At 41.0% G+C, this 22,928-nt stretch overlaps 2 protein-coding genes across 3 annotated transcripts in view; both read left to right on the top strand.

Moving 5' to 3' along the window:
- The window catches only part of pltp (phospholipid transfer protein), a 255,466-nt gene that overhangs the window by 49,463 nt on the left and 183,075 nt on the right, over nt 1–22,928 (top strand). The window lies entirely within an intron of this gene.
- syt2b (synaptotagmin IIb) overlaps nt 1–22,928 on the top strand; it is a 75,613-nt gene that overhangs the window by 2,102 nt on the left and 50,583 nt on the right. The window lies entirely within an intron of this gene.

Below are 22,928 nucleotides of genomic sequence, written 5' to 3'. Positions count from 1 at the left end.
CACACTCACCCACATGCATGTATATGTACATATATATATATATATATATATATATATATATATATATATATATATATATAGATAGTTAGATAGATAGATAGATAGATACATGCATGTGGGTGAGTGTGTATATAATTGTGCACTGCTAATCCACTGAAGTCACTGAAACTCCCCACCCCCCAGTAAATACTGGCGCTACATTACTGCCGTAATGGGAGTCTGCTAATGCTTGGAGACCAGACGTGTCACCTTTTATGCCCTGCAATAATGGACGAGCTTTCTGAAGTCATGACGCAGTATTAGGAATCGTAATTCAGCCCCATTGTAACGTTATTGCACGGAGCAGCGTTCACCCCATGGGACCTGTACTGTAGAGCCAGACTTCAATCTGCACTATACTATCAAGTCCTCTGCAAAAAGAAGGCCTACTCTTTTCTCTTTAGCTAACAAACATTTAATCTACCCCCCTTCTATCCAACCCACCCCCATTTCAAAGTGCCTCCGCCCCTCGTCTCTGGAGTGCAGTATGTCTTCAGTGGATATCTACGTAGTTGATGGCTCATGAAATTGAATTGTGTTTTCCTGTTCGAATCGTGTTTCCCTGTTGGGGAAATTGGGATGAGGTTTTTACACCGACTATCAGGGTCATTCTTGTGCATCTTCTTGAATTACCACAGAAAGGAGTGAAACATAATAAAAGGGTGGATGTTTGCGTGTGTTTTTGGGTGGTGGTGGGGTTGCTGCTTTTTTTCCTCCTCGTGGGACAGCCACCCTTGTGCAATTCAGCATAGGACGTTCCCAGATTGCACCACAGGACAGCTGACTTTAGTAGAGGTTTGAGGGGACATCAGTATTCAGATGTAGAGTGATGAACAACATACGCAGTGAACAGTGAGTGCTCTGCATTGGATGCCGTGTGCTGCAGGACTGTCACGATCAATCAATTTCATTTAATCATTGGTTATTGTTTTAAGGATTTTAGAATTGATTAAAATTGACCTTCTTGAAATATGGGCATCGATTGGTTTATTGTTTGCATAATGAAAATTATACTAATTGTGCATAATTATATTTCCCCAATTTTTGCTTTCTTTTATAGTTAACAGAGCCTCATATCCCATCTTGGTCACACTAAAACTCTGATTGAACAAAATATTTACAATATTTAAAACAATTTCTTAATGTAAGTACAGTAAAAGAAAAAAACAAAAACAAATACTTTTTCAAAAAAGCTACACATGAAGTGAACTATTTTATTTCCAGCTAGTGATAATTTTTTTCAGCTAATCTGATTGTTTTCTCCATTAATTGATTAATTGTTTTTTAAAAATAGTAAGAAATTTGTGGGATTTTTTTGCATAATGAAAACCGGTTGCTTTTTTTCAAAACCCGATAAAAAACAAATGTACACAGTATGATAACCATACATTTTCATACCATGGTATACCTAAAACCAGTACACCACTGCAACCATAATTGCCATATAGCGTGATTTTTTAAATCAAAGACTATCATATGTATAAACTGTGTAAAATAACTTTTTCTGCAGTTAGAACAGTGGGATATGAAGACAGGGCACAACACTGCCAACTAGTGGCCAGAGTCTAAACACAACACAAAATGAACCACTGTCTGCCCCCACTGTTTCGATATATCAGTATTTCTGTACACCCCTAATATATATACGTTCTCTCTCTCTCTCTTTCTCTTTATACATATATACATATATGGTGTTTATACATTTTAATATTCATAATTACATTCTTGGAGTGTTTAGTGTTCAGTGTGTGTTTATGGTATTACTGAATCTCTCAAACGACTCAATTAATTGTCTAAATTCTCCAACACTAACATAATCGACAGTGTCAGTCCTAGTTATGAAGCTTATATGATTTTAATACTGCGAGTTACCAATCTTAATTCCACTGTTTTTTTTCATGACTAAGATTTAATGAATAATGATAACCCATGTAGCACATTACATTGATGAAATGCATATGAATACTACCATCCTAAGAGTGAAAGATGAATTGTGAATTATGCTGAAGGTTGCCTGGTTATTGGAGCGAGACTGCTGTTGTTGCAGACTGTTACACTATCAGCAAATAGCCGACGTGGCCTTGGACGGGGAGTCACAAAATGCATCAGCTGAGTTTTGCCTTTTTTCCCCCTTCCTCCTGGCATTGGTTCAGCTGTGTTTGTCTCTGAAGGCTGTCCTGTTTTGTGAAGGACGTTAAAGTCGTATTGCCTCTGACTTTGATTTTTCTCTGTCTGCTGTCTCATCAGTCAGTCCCTCTCGTTGCATCCTCATAAACTCAAAGAGCTCGGCAGGCGCACCGCCGAAAACATCATTTTCTCCAATGCCTCTCCACCCCGACTCAAGGGCCCTGCCAGGGTCTCCATTTCACTGATAGCTGCACTCAAACAGCGCTGGCTCTAAATCCCACAGAACTCATGTGATCTGTTACTGCAGTAGCTGAAGGCTGCCCACACTCCTTCAGTCATGATTACTTTGACGGTCCCTGTTTGGTTGATGCCGGGCACACGAAGGGCGATAGAAAGGCAGGTCTGAGGCTCTCGAGGCATTGATTAAAACCAGCACTAAAGCCTGCATCTGTAGCGAGGGCAGCAGAAGGACCGGGTGGACAGCTTCAGTGCCTGCAGGCAACATGGATTTTTCTGCTGACCAAGTCAAATGAGGTAGAAGTGTGCGTGTGTGTGAGAGTGTGTGTGTGTGTGTGTGCAAGTGTGTGCATGCATGAGTGGCTGTTCTCTTTCTGTGAAGTGGTGCCTCATACATAATGTGCTTATTTATATATCTCCAGATCTTAAAGGTGCAGACAACACGTATACACTCACCAAACACTTTATTAGGAACACTAACACTGTGGTTATATATGCAATGATCTAATCAGCCAATCATGTGGGAGCGGTGCAATGCAGAACATCAGGCAGATGCAGGCCAGCAGCTTCAGGTAATGTTCACATCAACCATCCAAATGGGAAAAAAATGTGACCCCAGTGATTTTGAGCGTGGCATGATTGTTGGTACCAGATGAGCTGATTGTAGTATTTCTAGAACTGCTGGTCTACTGGGATTTTCAGCACAACCGTCACTAGAGTTACTCAGAATGGTGGAATAAACAAACAGCATCCAGTAAGCGGCAATTTTGCAGATGGAAACATCTCGTTGATGAGAGAAATCAATGGAGAATGGCCAGGCTGACAGAAAGGCTACTCAGAAGTCAGAAAACCACTCTGTACAACTGTGGTGAGCAGAACAGCTTCTCAGAATTCACAACACGTCCAACCCTGAAGCAGACGGGCTACAACAGCAGAAGACCACGTCAGCCAAGAACAGAAAGCTGAAGCTGCAGTAGGCACAAGCTCACCAAAACTGGACAGCTGAAGAGTGAATCAGTGTAGCCTGGTTTAATGATTCTCGATTTCTGCTGAGGCTTACAGATGGTAGGGGCGGAATTTGGTGCCAAAGACCTGAATTAATGGACCCAACCTGCTTGGTGTCAACAGTCCAGGCTGGTGGAGGTAGCCGTGTAATGGTGTGTAATGTTTTCTTGGCACACTTTGGGTCATTAATACCAATCAATCATCACTTAAGCACCACGGCCTGTTTGAGGATAGTTGAAGATGCTCATTGCTATCTTACACCCCGCCAATAGTCTATTTTCACGCCTTCCACCTGCACCGTTTAAATAGCCAAGGTGTCTGCGAATATATCTACGCCGATGGGCGTGGTGGTCTGAAATGAGGTGTGTTGAGGTAAATTCCTGGCGTATTGCTCTCTTGGCAACAGAAAACACAGGTGCACCACTAACTGTAAACAACCTAGTCAGACAGACATCAACAGTTAGACGTTCGTTGCTATCTTGGCAGTGAATTGCGTGCCCAACGCACGTACTTACACACATGGATCAACAATAAACAGAAACAAAGTAAAATAACATTAATCTAGAGGCGAGGCGCTCCACCGCCATTAAAATAGCAACCGGCCAAAGTCAGAACACACCTGGCTCTTACAGGGAATGGTGAGTGACACACTGATTAGTTTATTGCACGTTACACCCAAAATATTTACATTACATTTACATTTAAGGCAGATGCTCTTCTCCAGAGTGACTTAAAAAAGTGCTTTACTATTTACTCAAGGAAAAGCCTGGACGCTTGTCTTCCGTGGATTTTGAGGGATGGCGGGTCGAGCCGAGCCGTACTTGAAGCTCGAAGTGCTCTTGGTGCAGATCGGCTTTTGATCATGATTAATTAAGAGACTTAGTACATGCCTTTTGAATGTTTCGAGCCGCGCAAGGCGAACCTTTCCCATCGCTATGATAGCAAAGAGACTGACACGCCCCTAAATCAAGCTGCATGGTTGGCGGCTCACCTAAGATCGCTAAAATAGGGCCCCTTGTGTAATCCATGCCATGGTGAATTTTTGGAGAGATTTTGAGAGCAAAGGGAGGCCTAACCCAGTTACACAGTTAAAGTCATCGGTTGCATTTTTAAAGCATTGAAGGTAGATGAACTAATGTTCATGTTTTTTAGACAATCCAGTTATTGGAACTAAGCTGCAGATAGTTACACTATTAGCAAACAGATAACATGGCCTTAAATGGAAAGAAACCTGTCTTGCGTCAACAGTGTCAAATTACCAGGCTAGTGACGGTGGTGTAATGGTTTGGGGAACACTTTCCTGGAGCACTTTGGCCCATTATTACCCATTAATCATCACTTAAATACCACACTCGGTTTGGGGAGTGTTGCTGACCATGCAAATCCCTTCACGGCCACAATTTACCCGTCTTCCTTCAGGTACCTTCAGCATGATAATGCTCCATGCCAGTCAATCTAAGTCATTATCGTCTAAACCTAGCTAAATTAGTGGGCTTTCAGTCAGACAGACTTGAATTTGTTCTGTGGTGATCGGACTTCCATCCGCAAACAGACAACATGGCCTTGGATGGAGAGTCACAAAATGCATCAGCTGCCCCCCCCCCCCTTTTTTTTTTTCCCCATTTGTTCAGCCAAGACGATACAGTGTCCATTACTTGTGGGAATCGGTAACTGTTAGTGTAGGATATTGAAAAATGAGGATGTCAATATCATTCATATACGCAATTTATCATTTTTAACATTGTTTTGTCGTATACGAGTTATGATTTGGCAAGGATGTTATCTCGGGATGTACAGGTGAAGCACTAGGACGGCAAAATGAGGCATGAATGTTAACTAATGGCTGAAGTGGACGACTGCGGCCCACAGCGCCTCAGGCTGGCTCAGGCAGCCTGTCACACCGCACATGGCTACTGGTGCAGTGTGTTCCCCAAGAGAGGCTCATAGACACACACACACACTCACACCTGCGCATGCTGCACCGGCAGAATCTCAGATGCAGCTGTCTCAGTGTGAGGATAAATGAACAGTTTTGAACAGTACAGCACTGCAATGTGTGTGTGTGTGTGTGTGTGTGTGTGTGTGTGTGTTTGATACAGAGAGCTTGAAAGAGAAACACTGATGCTAAGAGAGTGTATGCTGATTAAAGAGAAGGCATCAGCTGCAGGAAAAGGAAACAGACACTGCAGAGCCTGAACTCATCCAATCCTGAACCAATCCAAAGTAAACTGCAGCCATTGTGGCAGGGCCTGATCAATAGATGAGTAATCAATGCAGGGAGCCCTGAAGCGTAGTGAGCGGAGCTGCTGATATGTGCTATGTTGTTGACTAGGCTGGAGTTCTGGTGGCTTCTTTTTTGAGCAAGATGACCATTAATGCCTATATCTGATATATGGCATAATTTTAGATCATTATGCGTGAGGTTATGAAATGGTTGGATCAGAGCTGTTGTGGCGGCAAACTACACAGTATTAGGCGGCGGTATTAATGTTAGGGCTGATTGGTTTGGTGTACATGTACAAAATAAATGCCCAATCCTTATGGCCATATATCAGATTTCCATTTGGGCGGACCACAATTCATTTATTTAACCACTTATATTTCACTTATACCTGCTGTCTGACTACTGTGCATGTAGGATCTAGATATGTAGCAACATCTATATTTGATAATACTGATATGGAGCTGGTAGGAATGTAAAACCTGTAATTAGATAAATTGGATACAATCTGAATTACCACACATACCTTCAAATAGCTACAAAAACAAGTGGGACCCTCTTTCATGCCAGGTATAGCCAAACCATGTTCTAACCAACATATCTGACTACTGACCACAGACTATGTTTATTGGTATTTATTCTAATGTTGTTTTATTTTATTTAAATTTACTTTCTTTTATTTATTACCAAGATAAACAGTCTTATTCTTAATTTTTACAACAGCATATGATTTTTGCACAGTACTGGATGTCATTATACTGCTGCTATCTTGTTCCAAAGCTGCCGGCTCTGCTTTGGTCTGAAACAACTACGGTTGGTAAGGACGGCCTCGACCGAGGCAACAAAGTTTCCCCCTCCTACAGTCTCTTCTCCCACTGCAACCATATGTTGAAGGCGTGGCCCGAGCTAGCATTAACATGTCGAATTGTTTCTGTGGCTGCAGATTACGAACAATTCTGACTGAATCAAAGCCAAAACATGTCTGATCATAAGCTCTGGATGAGTCCTTTCTGCAGAGTGGTGTAAATGATGGGTTTAGAGATGCAGTCTGGTCTTAATCTAGTCATAAGTGCATGAGGAATAAGCTGCAAGACCTACATCCTGTAACATTGCTGTTCTTCTTGTAATTCCTAAATATATAAAACAGTTTTTTTAGACTTAATTTGATTTGAAATGATAACAACTTTTATGCAATTAAAGTAAGCAAACAAACACTTTCACAGAGTCATCGCTGTAAATATGAGGTTTTACAAGTAGCTTACGTTAAGAGGAATGAATGATTGGCGGTCTAGCCCCATCTCTCCTGTGGCTGACAGAGCAAACAAAAAAGAAAGCTCGTAGTAAGGAAGACGTAAGATACAGTTAAACAGATCTAGGTTGAGCAGATGAGATGTTGTCAATGCAGAGCTCAGACATAGCCAGCATGGCTTTCACTAAATAATGTATCATAGAAATCACTTCTCATAGCTGCGTACCATGGCTCAATAAATTATTAAACAATAATGATGTTTATGATTGTTTTTTTGTGGATTGAAGGCCATATCCATAAATACACTGGCATGGTTTATTATTTATGTCATTTAAAACGTATTTACATATCGGTGCCCATTTAAGGCCTCTGACTGTAAAAACAGAGAACAATATTCATCACTATATATATATATATATATATATATATATATATATATATATATATATATATATATATATATAGTCCCCAGACAAGTATTTAGTGCCCTGGCATGTTTAAAGTGGTAGTAACTTTAGGCTTCTGCAGATGGCGCTGCTCAAGGATACCTATGGAGAGAATTTTTTCCCAGGGAGCTCATACACAGTATCAGTCAAAGGTTTTGACACACCTAGATCATCATCTGAAAACATTATTTAAAAAAAAAACATTATAAAGAGGACACTGGGGACACACAGGTAGACACACACTGGGGACACACACTGGGGACACACAGGTAAGTGATTTAGTCATACAGGTCATTAAGGCTATTGATGGGTTTTGCTGAGTAAATGTGTATGTATTAATGCACATTAACATACCATAGTTTTCACCCTCACACATACACACACTGCCACGGTCCTATAACTTAGGTCTACTTGAACCCCCCTCAGCCAGCCACGACACCCTAACTACAGTAGCTACCTGTGTGTCCTCAGTGTCCTCTTTTTTTAAAACAGAAAAATGGTCACCCAGGTGTATATGTAATATGTATATACAGTACATATACATGTGTGTGAACACCACTTCTACTTTAGGTTGCACCCATTGCTGACACAGATGTGCAAATGCATGCACACACACACATACACAGCTTGTCTAGTCCCTGTAGCGAAGTACTGCCAATACATTAGGACTCTCTGGAGCACATAAACATGAACCTACTGGTATGAAGCCCCCCAACACTGGGCTGTGGAGCAGTGCAACTTTGTTCTCAGGAATGATGATGCTCTATCCAGTACTTCTGGGATGGGTTTGGGAGTTGGGGATAAGGTGGGATGGTGATCATCCATCATTCTCACCTCACAAACGTGCAATGAATGCAATGAAATCCTTACAGCAACGCTCCAAAATCTGAAATCAGGATAAACTCTTTTTTATACCCTTGAGTTCAGAAGATATATAATATAATATAACAGAATTTATTAATATATATGCTGTATTTGTATATGATATATAGGTTTGCTGTTCTATATTCACCCTTTAAGGTACTATTATTGCACATCTGGAGAAAGATACACCAGGCATCCAACACAACATGTATGTGTGATGTATCTGCAGTATATTCAGAGCATATCTGCACTAACTACACTGTCTGTCTGAATAATGTATAGAGTACTATATGTACCCTGTGTAAGCTTCCAGGCGGAGTGTGTGTGTGTGTGTGTGTGTGTGTGTGTGTGCTCCATTCCCCATTCCTCTGCAGAGAAGCACTGCTCTGCATTCTGATTCAGGCGTTCAGTGTTTGCTCCTTTGTAGACTCATTAACGTGTGATCGATGATGCGTGTTACCACCATGATCAAATTACCAGCTCAAACCACCAGCCAATAAAGCTCAGAGACCAGCTGCCGTGGTCCATATTTGGTGACATGCCGCCTGATCAGTTATACACTCCTACTGCCCCCTTCTGGTATTCAGTCATCAAAGGAGAACAGAGGTGTTTTCCCCTGAGGACTCCCTTGTCCATCTCCTACAGTCTGCTGATCTAGATCACTGTTATGTTTTCCCTTATTAAATTAATAGATTTTCCAAAAAGAAAAGATAAAAAAGTTATCAAAGCATGTTTGGTAAAAAAAACTATTTTCACCAGATTTTTTGCACTTTTTTTGACTTAGCTCAAAATATAATCCATCAGTCAAGGCTTTAGTCTGCTTAAGTCCAGTACTGGAGTTTCTCATGAGGTTAATGTAGTCCTGACTGGCTGAACCACGTTCGAACCCACGCACTCCTGCGGCCACCTCACAACACCTGAGCTCCGTATTAATGTGTTACAGTTAGCCGTAGCATATTAGCTCTACGATGGGAAACTAGGTAAATAGGGTCTAGCCTTTTCTGTTAGCCTGCTTAACGTTAGCTGCCAGAGTTTACACTGGCTGGTAGAGAACCAGTTATTGTTTAGGGCAGTGGTTGGGCAGTGGTTAGCGCACTAGGCTGTTGATGACAGGGTTGTGGGTTCAATACCAGTGCTTAGCAAGCTGCCCCTGTTGGGTGGGCAGTTGGGCTTTAAGCAAGGCCCTTCACCCTCTCTGCTTCTTGGGTGCTGCAGTGATGGCTGGGCACGCGTGTGTGTGTGTGTGTGTGTTCACTGCAGGGATAATTTAAAGGCGAAGGCCGAATTCCATCTGTGTCCGACACTAATGGTGAATGTGGTGGTCTTGTCTGTTGGGAACATTAATCACATATGTAATTTATTAGTTGAATACCACGGCCTCCCATTTGTTGTTCCCATTTAATTAAATTTTCTCTGAACAGCGTGATATCGGGAGAGAAATACAGGGCCACAGATTGCTCAGTTAAGCTAATGCTACTCAGTCAGCTTCTTGAGCTGAAAGCTGCGACCTGTGACCTCTCCTTTAGAGTAAGAGTGCCTTCAGAAAGAGGGAAGATCTACGCATTTCTGCTCAACTAAAAAATCTTGAAAACACACAAACATATTTTGCTTCATTACATTATTACAGCTAAGTCTTCACCCTCGTATGGCCTAGCCACCGTGCTCACTGTTAACAGACTATACTGTGTGGGGGAAGAACAGTTCATTGTAAATGTTTTTGGTAAATAAATACATTTATTAATATTAATTTTTGAGCAGAATGGAGTATTTGATCGCCATTTGCGGACATGGTTTACTGCGATGTTATCATAGGAGAAAACACAGCATGATTTCGAGTGGCCTCTGCTGGCTTATTGCTTTAATGGCATACTGCTGTTATCACTAAAAATGAACATGATGTTTTCATTTTTTTTGAAAATGAAGATGTGAAGTCCAATATCACAGCTACTGTTTTCAATTATGGATGTATAATAAAAGCTTCCACTATACGCCGATCAGCTATAACAATATGGTCGAAGCGATTAGGAACCACAGCAACTCAGGCACCAGGTGTCAGACCATGTAAAGTTACAGAGCGGCGTCAGGGCCGAGTGCAGAGTTCAGAGCAGAGTGCAGAAGGTGGCAAAGCAGAGGTGGGGGACTCCATATTAACACCTATAGGTTTAGAATGGGAGGCCATAAAAGCTCCTGTAGGTGTCCCGATACTTTTGTCTGTATGGTATATAGTAAACTGTAATGAACATCAGACAGAAGTGTTCATTTGTTAAATGTTAGTGTATTATTGGCAGAATTTCTGATAAACAATCATTCCACAGGACCTCAACATCTGCCTGCGTCATCTGCTCACACACGCATTATTGCTCAGGCCATTGTTAAAGCCTGGTGGTTTCCCCTACTCAGGGTGTTGACATATGAAAAGGAAATGCTGACAGAGTAAGACAGAAATACCAGGTAATTAGTCATGAGAATGTCTCTCTCTCTCTCTCCCTCTCTCTCTCTCCCTCTCTCTCTCTCTCCCTCTCTCTGTGGGTCAGGCATTTTCCGGGGTACTCAGTCAAATTGACCCAGATCTAGATAATCTAAAGGCTCCATCTCTGTTTTGGGGTCTAGTGGTGTAATGCAGCCCAATCTGTCTCCCACCATCCTACCTATCCCCAGACCATCCAGGCCTGCTATTTTGGGTGCTGGCAAGGGTAACAAAAGTATGTTTGTGTGTGCACAGGAGTGTGTATGTGTGTGTCGCTTATAGAGCCATGTAGAGTGGTAGAAAGAGTACATGTGGGCCAGAGTGTCTGACTGGCCTAATTTGCTCGACCTTGGCAGGAGAGAAAAAAAGGCACTGCGGAGGAAAGCACAGCCTCGTTTCTGATGAACACTCTGCTACTGAGAGGCCATGGCTCTTCCAGAAGAATGCTACCAACACCTGACCCACTCCAATCAGCTTCTGCCGAGCTGATCTGCCCAGCTGCTCATAAAACAGCACACTGAACCCCACCAAACCTTCACAGCAGTGCTGCTATCGATTGGCCTTACTATTAACTGTAGAGTAGGTTGCCTCATCCTCATTCTTTTCTTTTCAGGGGCTCTTAATTGCTTCTGAGAACCAGCCGTGCCCCTGGTTTAGCCAGATCAACAGCCATATTTCACCAAACATACCATTCAGTGCTTCTACAGGCTTCATTTCCTTTTGGACTGAAGGCAGTGTCATGTTGTGAAATGGATGTATGAGTAATTGGTAACTGTTCTTGGTGGTGTTTTTGTTGTTGTTGTTGTTGTTGTTGTGTTACTGGCCACCCCCCCCCCCCCCCATAGGAAATCTGGTCAGACTCCAGCAAACTGTGGAGAGAGCATACTGCATTACACTGTGGCACAAACCCCTTAACATCAGCAAATTGTACAGTTACTCTCTTCTATTAGAAGTAGTTACACACACGCAGCACCATCTCCTTCCATCTGCTGCACAAAGTTCCCTTGATCTAACATACCACATGTATGTAGGCCTCAGTGTAACAGGGATCTTTAATAATAAAGCTAAATTTAAATAATAAATAGTGATTTTTTTGGGGGGCATTTCTCTCATAAAGCGTGCAGTATGTTATTACTGGGTCCATGCAGTCCACAAATACCCCAATATTATACATTTTATTATTATTATTATTATTTTCAGGAAAGCACTGAGTAATTATTAATTCAAAAAGCTCAAATCCTTTATTTTGGTCGTATTCAGGTCTGCTCATGACAATTCTGTGTTTTTTTTATTAGCACACCCATTTTCCAACCTCTCTTTATCTTTTTAGTTTTAGTTTTTGTGACTATGCCTTTAAGACTGATATATGTACATTATCTCACTTTTAATATGTAAAGTGCCTCAAAAGCCCGAGTGATTATAAATAGATAGAAAGAACTAGAAACCACAAATCAAATTTTAAACATAGTGCTAAAAAATATCAAATATTATATTATCGCTGTCCAATGAAAAACATGTGTCTTTACAGGAGAAGGTAGAAATGCTCTTAACTTTGAATGGAAGTCAGTGTAAAATAAGTCATTTAGAGCATTTCTATTGGTCCATTTATCCAGAACTATTTACACAGTGTACAGAAGCAGCTACAGGGTTCAAACAATGCTTTTCATTGGACAGCAGCGATATATATGCAATCATTTATTGAATGAATTATTGATTGAGTACATTAATATGCCATACAGTCCTGATGTTATTGGCATGATTTTAAACAAGAAAATATTATTATTTTTATGAATGGGTGGAGCTAAACTGCTGTAGGCTGAATGGGCAGATGCATGTAATTGCTTTTGTAAATATACTGTAAATATACTGTAAATGCTTGTGGTTTGCTGCTCCATGGACCATATTGACAGTATGGTGATAAAACACTACATTTGAAAACAAATGTGAAAACTCCATCTCCAAAAAGGCCATTCCCTCGACTCTGTGCTCTCAGAGTGGTTAACTTATCTAAGCCTTGATAGCCGGCAACGAGTCCAAACACAGCAGAACCGGCCTCTCGTTTTATTTTTCAACAACCAATTTTATTTTATTACAAGATTTTATTGACTTGTGTCGGTAGTTCAGAGAGTGGCTACCACTCAACCTTACTGCTTGGCCCCAACATCAGTTGTAAAAAGTGTAATACAAAATAAATTCAATTTAATAAAATTGATTGAGTTTACTCATGATTTACATAATTGTCACTTTAATTTAATACAATGTTTTATCTGATTTTTCACCCATTTTTTCCCCAATTTGGACTGCCAATTAGCCAACCCTTAGACTAGTTGCTAATCAGTAATCAATAAGAACAACCTCTTTTTTCTTGGGCCTTAAATAGGGCAGCGGTGGTCTCCAAATAACTAAATTCATATTGGACAAACGTCACCATGTGGACACGAGTTTGACTTTTCCATGCATCGGTAGGCATCAGATCAGTCAAAGAGGTCTAAATTGGCAGCAGGAGTGGCACTCGGACACACTGAAAATGACAAGTCTAGTGGAAGGGATAATTGCTTGAAATGACCCTAAAAATTTGAAAGATCACATCATTAATTAGTTCCTCTAAAATTAACGAGAGTGTTGTCTTTTCTTCTCAACAAATTGGAAATTAGAGCATGAACGGAAGTTCTGCCTTTGAGCACTGTATGTCACTGGACAGTCTTCCTCTGGAACCAGCCGTGGGGTTTATGAGACTTCTGTTACTTAACATCGACACTTGAGTGAGGCCACTGCATACATCACTCAGTCTAAAAGCTGATTTTAATCATAATGAATCATATCTGTGTTATATCTCCCCTGGGCATATCTGCCTTTGTCTGGCACCTTCTTGTTTATTGATTTTAATATGACTCATAATGATAGCATATACTGTGGCGGGTAGAGGTCACAGGAGCAACAGTAGTTTTGATGTCAAACTCCCCAGGGTGTACTCAGACGTTTGCATATTATTAGGAATGCATATACTCATTAATGCAATTATCCAATCAACCAGTCCTGTAGCAGAAGGTGTAATGCATGAAAAACACAGATACAGGCCAGCAAGGTCAGATCATTTTCACATCAACCATTAGAATGAGGGGAACATGTGATCTCAGTGAGTTTTAGGTGCATTTCAGTCATCCTGGTAGTTCCCTCTGAAGTGGAGTTGTACCCCTATTTCTCCCAATTTGGTACTGCCAATGAACCCACCTGTCAGTAGCTCCCCCTAGCACTAGCAATACTCCCAACACTAGGAGACGCCTCCAAAGAAGGTTCACATCAACCATCAGAAAGAGGAGAAAAGGTGATCTCAGGGATTTTGAGCGTGGCATGATTGTTGGTGCCAGACTAGGATCAGTCAACAATGTCTAGAATTTACTCAGAATGGTAAAATATAACAACACTGAGAGCATGACACACTAATCAGTCTCCCACGAGACCCTGTGTGAGAACGAAGATGGCGCCCCCCTGCTGCTAGAATGGTGTACTAAAGAAAACACTGGTTGGAGCTGACAGAAAGACGAATGGGCTTTAAGGAGGATGGGCGACAACGTGCAGAAGACCATGCCGGGTTCCACATCTCTCAGCCAAGACCAGAAAGCTGAGGCTGCAGTGGCTCAGCACAGGCTGTCCTACACTGGATATTTGAAGACTGGAGAACATTTGAAACCTGCTCTGATTAATCTCGATTTCTGCCAAGGCTCACAGACGGTAGAGTCAGAATTTGGCACCAACGGTGAATCCATGGACCCAATCTGCCTTGTGTCAGCGGTTCAGGCTGGTGGATGTGGTGGTGTAATTGTGTGGGGAATTTTTCTCAGCACACTTTGGACCCACTGTTCATACCAATCAATCATCGCTTGAATGGCGCAGACTGTTTGAGTATTGTTGCTGACCATGTGCATCCCTTTATGACCCCAATTTATCACCTTCTAATGGCTAGTTCCAGCATGATGATGCACCGTGCCACAAAGCATCTCAAAAAGTCATCTCAAATTATTTTCATGAAATGGATCAGTTTACGTTCCACCATGTTTGTGGCTTTACTTGAAGCTTGTGATTACATGAAACTAAAAATACTGAAAAAAGACCCTTGCATTCCTGATCTTGTGGTTTATTTTGTTGAATTTTATATTCAGGTCAGTAAGCCTCATGGTCGAGTATGTTAAGCCTTTCAGAGAAGATGGAGAGGAGCTTCTGTTTTAGAGAATTGGGTAAAGAGCTTAAGGACTACACAAACTCTTCAAAGGCATTCAAATGTGTATGACTATTTACAGAGCCAAAGACATTTTCCAGACCCTCCAGGAATTTATGTTTGAATTTACGCCAACCTATTCAACCAATCCTGCAGTATTAGCCAGATCATGGATTTTTTTCCAATCATATACACTATTATGCTGAACATACTATGGAGAATGTGCTACCAATGCTCTCTTGTACTCTTACTGTATTGCATACTATTTACCATGGCCATTTTGGGCCCAGCAATAAGGTGCATTTCAGTCATCCTGGTATTCCCCTCTGAAGTGGAATTGTACCCTTATTTCTCCCAATTTGGCAAACTGCCAATGAACCCACCTGTCAGTAGTTCCCCCTAGCAATAGCAATACTCCCAACACGCTCTGAGAAAAGCACCAGGTCCTCAGCTCCACCACACCAGCTAACAGATGCCTGTGCCACATTCAGAGTAATGAGGGGAGAGTGCGTCATCTACCCACCCAGACACAGCACGGCCAATTGTGCTCTCTCAGACTCCGGCTAAAAAAGACTTGCGACCTCCGGTACATAGTGGCATTTCAGCCATGTTAAGAAAGGTTCCAGACCACAAAGGGAACTGTGAACAAAGCAGTAAGTCTAACCCTCTAGGCAGTGGAGGGTCACACACATATCCCGTGCCCACTGTGTAGGGTACATGTGGATACTGCTTTTGGGACCCTGTGGAGTTCGCTCATTCCGCTCATCTGGATGGAGCACTGATTTTTAAGCTAATCTGCCGCCGCTTTCATGATTTTGTCTGTTCTGCTCTAATGGCTTGTCTACACATCTGAGTGACCGCACTTCTGCATGTGTCTGACCAGGCCCAGTATCCCAAAAGCATCCTAGTGTTAAGATCATGTTAACCGGTAGAGAGAGTGTCCAATGTAATGCTCACTCTACCATTTCAGAATATAATCTTTGCTTAGATGGTTTTGTGTAACCCCGCCCCAACCGTTTCAAAGCGCTCAACATTTTTATATTGGTGTATATGCATAGGCAAACCCGAATTGATCAACATATGATTAATTCATCTTCTTATCCACTTCTATCTGGTCCGAGTCCAGCCTGAATCATTGAGCACAAGACAGAAATAACCCCCGGACAGGGTAGGATATATTTTTATTATTATTATTTTTTTCTGTTAATAAAGTACCCCCTTTTGTACCTGTCCATGTAAACCTGTAGGAGTAGACCAACTGAGTACCTAAAAGTTTTATCCTCAGATCCCAAATTGGCCCCACATATGGATGCCGACCAGGGTCAGTGATGCGACCGAAAGTGGTTAAACATGGGCCCCATCTGGGTTGTACTCTGCATGCCCAGCTGGAATCCATCTAGCCCACAATCCACCCATGTGAGCCCCACATGAGCATGTTGGCTGGGTAACAAATATATGTTTAAAGCAAAAAATATTGGACTCATTATCTTCAAAAATGGACTACTAAAATACATACTATTTTGAGAAATGCTCCAACCAAACCTCAGATATGAATTAAAATCTGCTCTGTTGGCTCAGTTATGTGAGCTATGTGCCTTTAGCACTCACAACATGGCTGTCATAATTCCCCTCTAAACACCTTCAGGTCAGTGTTTCTAAAAGTGACTCAATGTGGTGAATAGTGACCACTTTTTTCTCATTTTCTCTGACATTTCATTTCTCCACTTTCTCAAAGTTCCATCAGGCTCATCTCTCGCCAGCCATCTCTTCCACTCTCTACAGCAGTGGTTCTCAAAATGGTCCCCAGGGACCCCCCAATGGTTCACATTTTAAGGAGCAAGGACTGAGCAAAAATGTGGACCATTTGGGGAGCCACGAAGAAAAGATAGAGAACCAGTAGTCTTAGAGAATCTATTAAGAGCGTATGTCCCTGTGTTCCTCTTTCATTAATTAGATTTCATTCATTTGTTCCTTTTCATTCGTGCACATGCACTTTAAAGTTACAGTGAAATTGCAGTTCAATGAGTTTAAAAAGTCTCTCCTCGGTCCATGCAGTCCATCTGTAAGAAGCTTAGCTACAAAAACAGCCGTTTTGAATTCACTAGGTCTGACACAATTCACCAGGGGTGACACAATACCACTTTCTCATGTCCGATATTGATACCAGTACCGCAACCTTGAGTATCTGCTGAAACCAATGCCAGTTCCATCTTTTACCCTTATTTATACTTATAGACCCCTAGGCCAATTTTGCGTGATTTTCTGATAGTTTGACGAAACTTTATTCGGCTACAATCTATTTGTGCAATACTGTGAGTGTACAAACAGTAACTCCCCAACAAATCCATGTGGAGCCTGTATGGGTAGCCTAACTGAAAACCGGGAAGTTTTGTCCTCGTGTCCCACATTGGCCCCACATATGGATGCCCACCAGGGTCGGTAATTGGACCAGAAGGGGTTAAACATGGGCTCCATCTGCATATGGGGCCTAGATGGGAGTCATGTGAGATTAAGGTGGGCTGTCACAATGGGGCCTGTTTGGGAAGCACAACTGTTTTTAATGTAGTGTGTAATCACTACAATTTTCAGAAGTCTCTCCTCGGTCCATTTATATATAAAAGATGAGCTGTGATTGTCTGTGGTACACAGAAAAATGTGAAATTAATAGAAATATGAAATACATAGGATACAGGCCTTTTAAAGCAGCATTATGTGATAATTTTATTTTTCGTGAAATTCACTTTTACTCCACTGTCATGAATACAAATCATGCCTTACACGCCCACTCATGGACAGCTTAACACATGCATATGTGGCCACCTGGGAGATCCAGAAGCAGCATCTGAAGGTTAAGAAGCATGTGGACTGAGGCGGTAGAGTAATACTACAGGATTGTAAACTAATAGGACTCGGGTTACGCAGCGTTACACTGGAAAGTTCTGGAGAGAAGTCTCGTCGTGCAGCTCCATCAAAATTCATAGTGCAGTAGCGGCGTTCTGGCCCGGAGTGGCAATAACAGAGACGTCGTTCTCCCTGTTACAGTCAGTGGAGCATCAGCACGATCCTGAAGCTGCTATTTTAAGGTAACATTGCTGCATAATGTTGCTTTAAAGACTATCTATGAAGAGGCCTCGAGTGGGTACTGAGCAAAACGTTAGGGCTAGTGATGTAAACGATTAAAGGAGTCACAGCCATGCTCTGTCAGAAAGTGGACTGCACACTATTCAGAGTAAGATGGCAAAGAGAAAGAGCCGTGCTGAAGGCTGATAAATACTCAGCTCAGGGGCTCTCAGGATAAATAGCGCACTCCAGCAATGAAAGACTGAACTCTGCTGCCCTTTCATCTAAATTCAATTACTTCCTAGTGTAATAAGACTGTAATCCCGCACTGCTGATGTTGACTCATAATTGGGTCTATTCTGTGTTCATTCAGCTATACTTCTTCACTGATGCATTTCTCTGAAGTGTATGCACAAAGGCAGTACCAGCACATCATATTTTATATAAATTGGAGGGAAAAAAGCCTTTGCAAGAATTTCTGATATTCATGATATTCCTACTTACACTGATAATGCCTTTTCCTTGTGCTAAAATGTCGCATCAAGAAATAGCACAGTAAACCTACTAATTAATATTCCATTGACTGTACTGTAAGTGGGGGGGTAGTGTACTTTATGTTTGTTTGTATGTGTGTGAGGAGAGAGAAAGAGAGAGAGAGAGAGAGAAAGGGAGGCAGACCTGCTCCCTGCGCCCTCTAGCTTCATATTTCCTGGTTAAACCCCTGCATTGCAGCAGTACTTGCAGAAGCATAGAGAGCGAGAGAGAGAGAGAGAGAGAGAGAGAGGGGGGAGAGACAGAGAGCAGTCTTTATCTGTCCTCCCCACACTCAGAGAGAGAATGAACTGCGGTCCAAATAACACCCACTAGAGGCTTAGGACACAAATGGCCTTCGCCACAGCAAATTTCACTATAACCCCTTTAACCTCCATGTTTTCTCTCTGGCTGCTTGGCTGTATTCAGCAGTACACTCAGTCAAACAACAGCAGGATTTAAAGGACTTACTACCTTAGTACTCACATGAAATATTAAAGCAAGGTTGAGAAAATTGCTCTTGCTAAAAGATGAAGAAAGAGTGGTTGAGTGTGTGTGTGAATATATTCTTGCCCCCTTCTGGTTTCTTTTACATGTAGTATGTGTATAGTATATATAGTATCTTTATTTAGATCTTCAATAAAAGTAATAATGAATAAAATATGACCTAAGTAAACATAAATGGCCCTTTTTGAATTGTTATTTTAATTATTGAGGACAAAAAGTAAGAAGAAATTATTAAAAATAAATAAATAATTAATTAAATGCTACATTAGTTATTCAATCAACCAAGTAACCAACCTTCACCCACACCTTCAAGTGGGTATTTGTACCCTAGACACACCTAGTCTTCCCTGTTGAATATAAACACACACCATATGTCCAGATGTTTGTGGACACCCCTTCTAATGAATGCATTCAGCTGTTTTAAGGTGCACCGATTGCTGACACACAGATGTGTAAATGCACATTGTTGTAATATCTGAAACACACATTCACAATAAAGTAGGCTTATATTATATTAGGATTATTATTATTATATTCATATTTTATTGATATTTTATTAATTGTATTATTCATATTTTGATAATGTGTTATTTTAGTACTTTCCCCACAATTTATGTTCATGTACTGTCCCCTTAAAAACATTCTACCATGTGTGTGGTCATGTGACTCCGCCCCTTTCAAATTGCTCCTGTACTCATTTATTAACCGTAATCGAGATAAAATGTTCAATTAATCGTGATACTGATTTGAGGTCAGTACGCCCGGCACTAGATTATGTGGTATGTGTTTATTAGGAGCTGTAAATATAATATTTTGAAAAGAAATTCCAATTTCTGACAGTTTCATGTATGTGGAACTGGCTACTGCTGCCCACCAGTGTGCATCGTCATGAGGAAATAGCATTTTAACAAAATGTGGCCTAAATTTGTAAAACCTTAAGCTTAAATGCTACTTTTTGGGAACAGAGAGTAAGGTTCAGTTGTGTGCTGTAATGGGAAGGTAAGAATGCGGTGGGAGTCTGAGAGACCACCTGAATGAGATTCATCACATCTGGATTTGAGTCAAAAACTAGCAAAATTCAGGTGTCTGGTATTAGTGAGAGGGAAAGGGAACTTGCCCTTCTCGGTTCCTCGGTTAAGATGACACTGCTTTTTTCTTTGTGGTTCACAAATCTGTACTGTGAGAGTAATATATGCTAATGAGATGATAATTAACCCTCCTTTCTGAACTGTATAAAAAGGCTGAGGACATACTCTTGAAGACTTCTGAGCTAGCTTTGGTGATTCACACAGACAACCTGATCCCTGCCGAGAGCCTTTTGGAATACGCAGTGAGTTGAAATTTATGACTATGAGTTATTTCTGACCTCTTAATGGAATAGTAGTTGGGGGAGGGGCTTTCTGAGTTACAGGCCCATTGCTGGGAAGGTTAGGGTTAGGCCTGGGTGAATGATGCACAATGTTATTGCGATATTTTGTCATGCAGACAAAATTCATCAGCAGATTAAAAAAAAAAACTGCTATCCAAATACCCTCCCTTTGGAAGGACAGTACTCCATTCAATTAAACAGGACTAATTACACTCTCTGTGAGGAAATGTGCAGTTGATCAGTGTCCTGTCAGTACGGACGATAACGACAGTGTAATCAAAAAAGCATATTGTCCATCATGATAATAAAACTGATTACAGTTTGATGAAATAGCGCTATGTTGCCCACTCCTAGTTAGGGTTACTTTCACTAAGGGATAAACTGGGAGGGTCTTTTGATCCCACGTTGAGGACTGCAGGCATAAATGGTAAAATGGTAAAAAGCCCTACAGTTACATATAAAAAAAGGCAGACAAACATATCAAATATATAGAAAGTGCACAAACAGCCGAAGATCCAGAATTTTGTTTAGTATTAATGTGTGTAAAATGAAAAAAGATATGTTATTTAAATAAGCTAAACTACATGGACAAAAGTATCGGGACACCTGCTCATTCATTGTTTCTTCCAAAATCAAGGTTATTAAAACGGAAAAGGCTTCATACTAGATTTTGGAGCTTTGGGGATTTGATTGCATTCAGCGACAAAAGCATTTGGGAGGTCAGGATGTTGGATAATTACCATATAACCTCATCCCCAACTCCCTAATTACCCAACTCATCCTAAACGTATTGGGTGGAGCACCATCCATCATTCCAGAGATTACAGCTTCACTGCTCCACAGCTCAGTGCTGGGGAGCTTTATATCCATCTAAACCCTGCCTGGCATTAGGCAGCATGGTGCCAGTAGGTTCATGCTTATCTACTCCAGGCAGTTCTATTGTAATGGCAGTACTACTCTAAAGGGACTAGACTCATCAAAACTGGACAGTTGAAGACTGGAGAAACATAGCCTAGTCTGATGAATCTCAATCTCTGATGAGGATCATCACACAGATGGTAGGGTCAGAATTTGGTGCCAACAGCATGAATCCATGATCCAACCTGGCTGACTATGTGCAATCCTTCATGACCACAGTTTACCCATCTACTGATGGTTACTTCCTGCATGATAATGCACCATGTCACAACACAAGGGTCATCTTAACCTCCTGAGACCCGGACTTTAGCTTGGTGTGCATTTTTAATCTCTCCTATTTGGGATTAGTAGAACCTAACATTGATAACAACTAAACTTAGTCTTACAGGACGTTGTTTTTGCAAAAAAACAATGAGACCAAAGGGTCCAAGTTTTGAAAAATGAAGTATATGGTGCAGAGAAGCAGAAATGTGCCCAAATGAGGATGCAGGGTCTCAAGAGGTTAATCACGTTATTCAGTGGCTTTCCTAGTGGTCCGAATCCAGTATAACATCTTTGGGATGTGGTAGAGCGGGAGATTAAATATAAATAAAAATGCCCCGATGACGCAGTCATCTCAACCTGGATCCCAACCTCGAAGCAACGTTTCCAACGTCTTGTGGAATCCATGCCACAAAGAGCTGGGACTGTTTTAAGAGCAAAATTAGGCCCTACCCTAAAAAAGGCCTGATCCTAATAAAGTGCTTGGTGAGTATACATTTGTAATGGTGTGTATTTGATAGGATATGTGAGGGTGTGTGTGTGTGAGAGAGAGAGAGAGAGAGAGTGTGAGACTGTGTGACTTTCAATTATTAATAATTTAGTGACTTCTCTGTTTCTGGCTGCCTCCACAGTGACTGTGCACTGTAGCCTTCTAATGAGAGTCCTCCCTCATCAGCCGCTGTATGTGACCGGTCGATATCAGACACTATAAATCAGTACTGAACAGCATATCGTTTGATAGGTGTTATTACGGTACTCACTGCTGAAATGTGGTGTCATTAGGAATAGACTGGTTACAGAAAGAGAAAGAGAAGCTAACTCTGTTAAAACCAGTTTAAAGGATTCACATTGGTTTCAGTGTTGTTATCATCACTAGAGGACTCTCATTACTTTCATCTCTGTCGTTATATTCAGGCTGGGCCATTAACCAGAAACATGGGGCTTATATCATCAATGTCCAAAAACAAACAAACAAATAAAAAACACATGTATCTCCATTTGTTTCTGATTTTTCTACAGAATTTGTGTCGTATGAATATTTTTAGAATAAATTCACCAAATCAATGCTTTCAATGCAATCAACGAAAACTTCTTTACTTTAACTCCTTTAATTTACATTACTGTCATTTTTTACATTAAAAGTTAAGCATGATTGCCTTTTCTTGCAAGTTCTGAAGTTCTTTTTTTATTATTTTTTTATTATTATTATTTATTATACAACAACAATATGAGTAAAAAGTATTTTTGTTAATTGTTTAAAAGCAGGCAAAGATACCAACAGATAGACAATAGATATCATCACTGTGACACAAAAACCTTGTATCTCATTTTTTTTTTTTTTTTTTACCAAATGTAAATTTTGTAGTTATTCTTTACATTATGTAACTTATTAATCAATGTATGAGGAGTG

Source organism: Salminus brasiliensis, chromosome 7, assembly GCF_030463535.1.
Source record: "Salminus brasiliensis chromosome 7, fSalBra1.hap2, whole genome shotgun sequence".
NCBI classification, from domain to species: Eukaryota; Metazoa; Chordata; class Actinopteri; order Characiformes; family Bryconidae; genus Salminus; species Salminus brasiliensis.
This window is presented reverse-complemented; position numbering and strand designations above follow the sequence as displayed.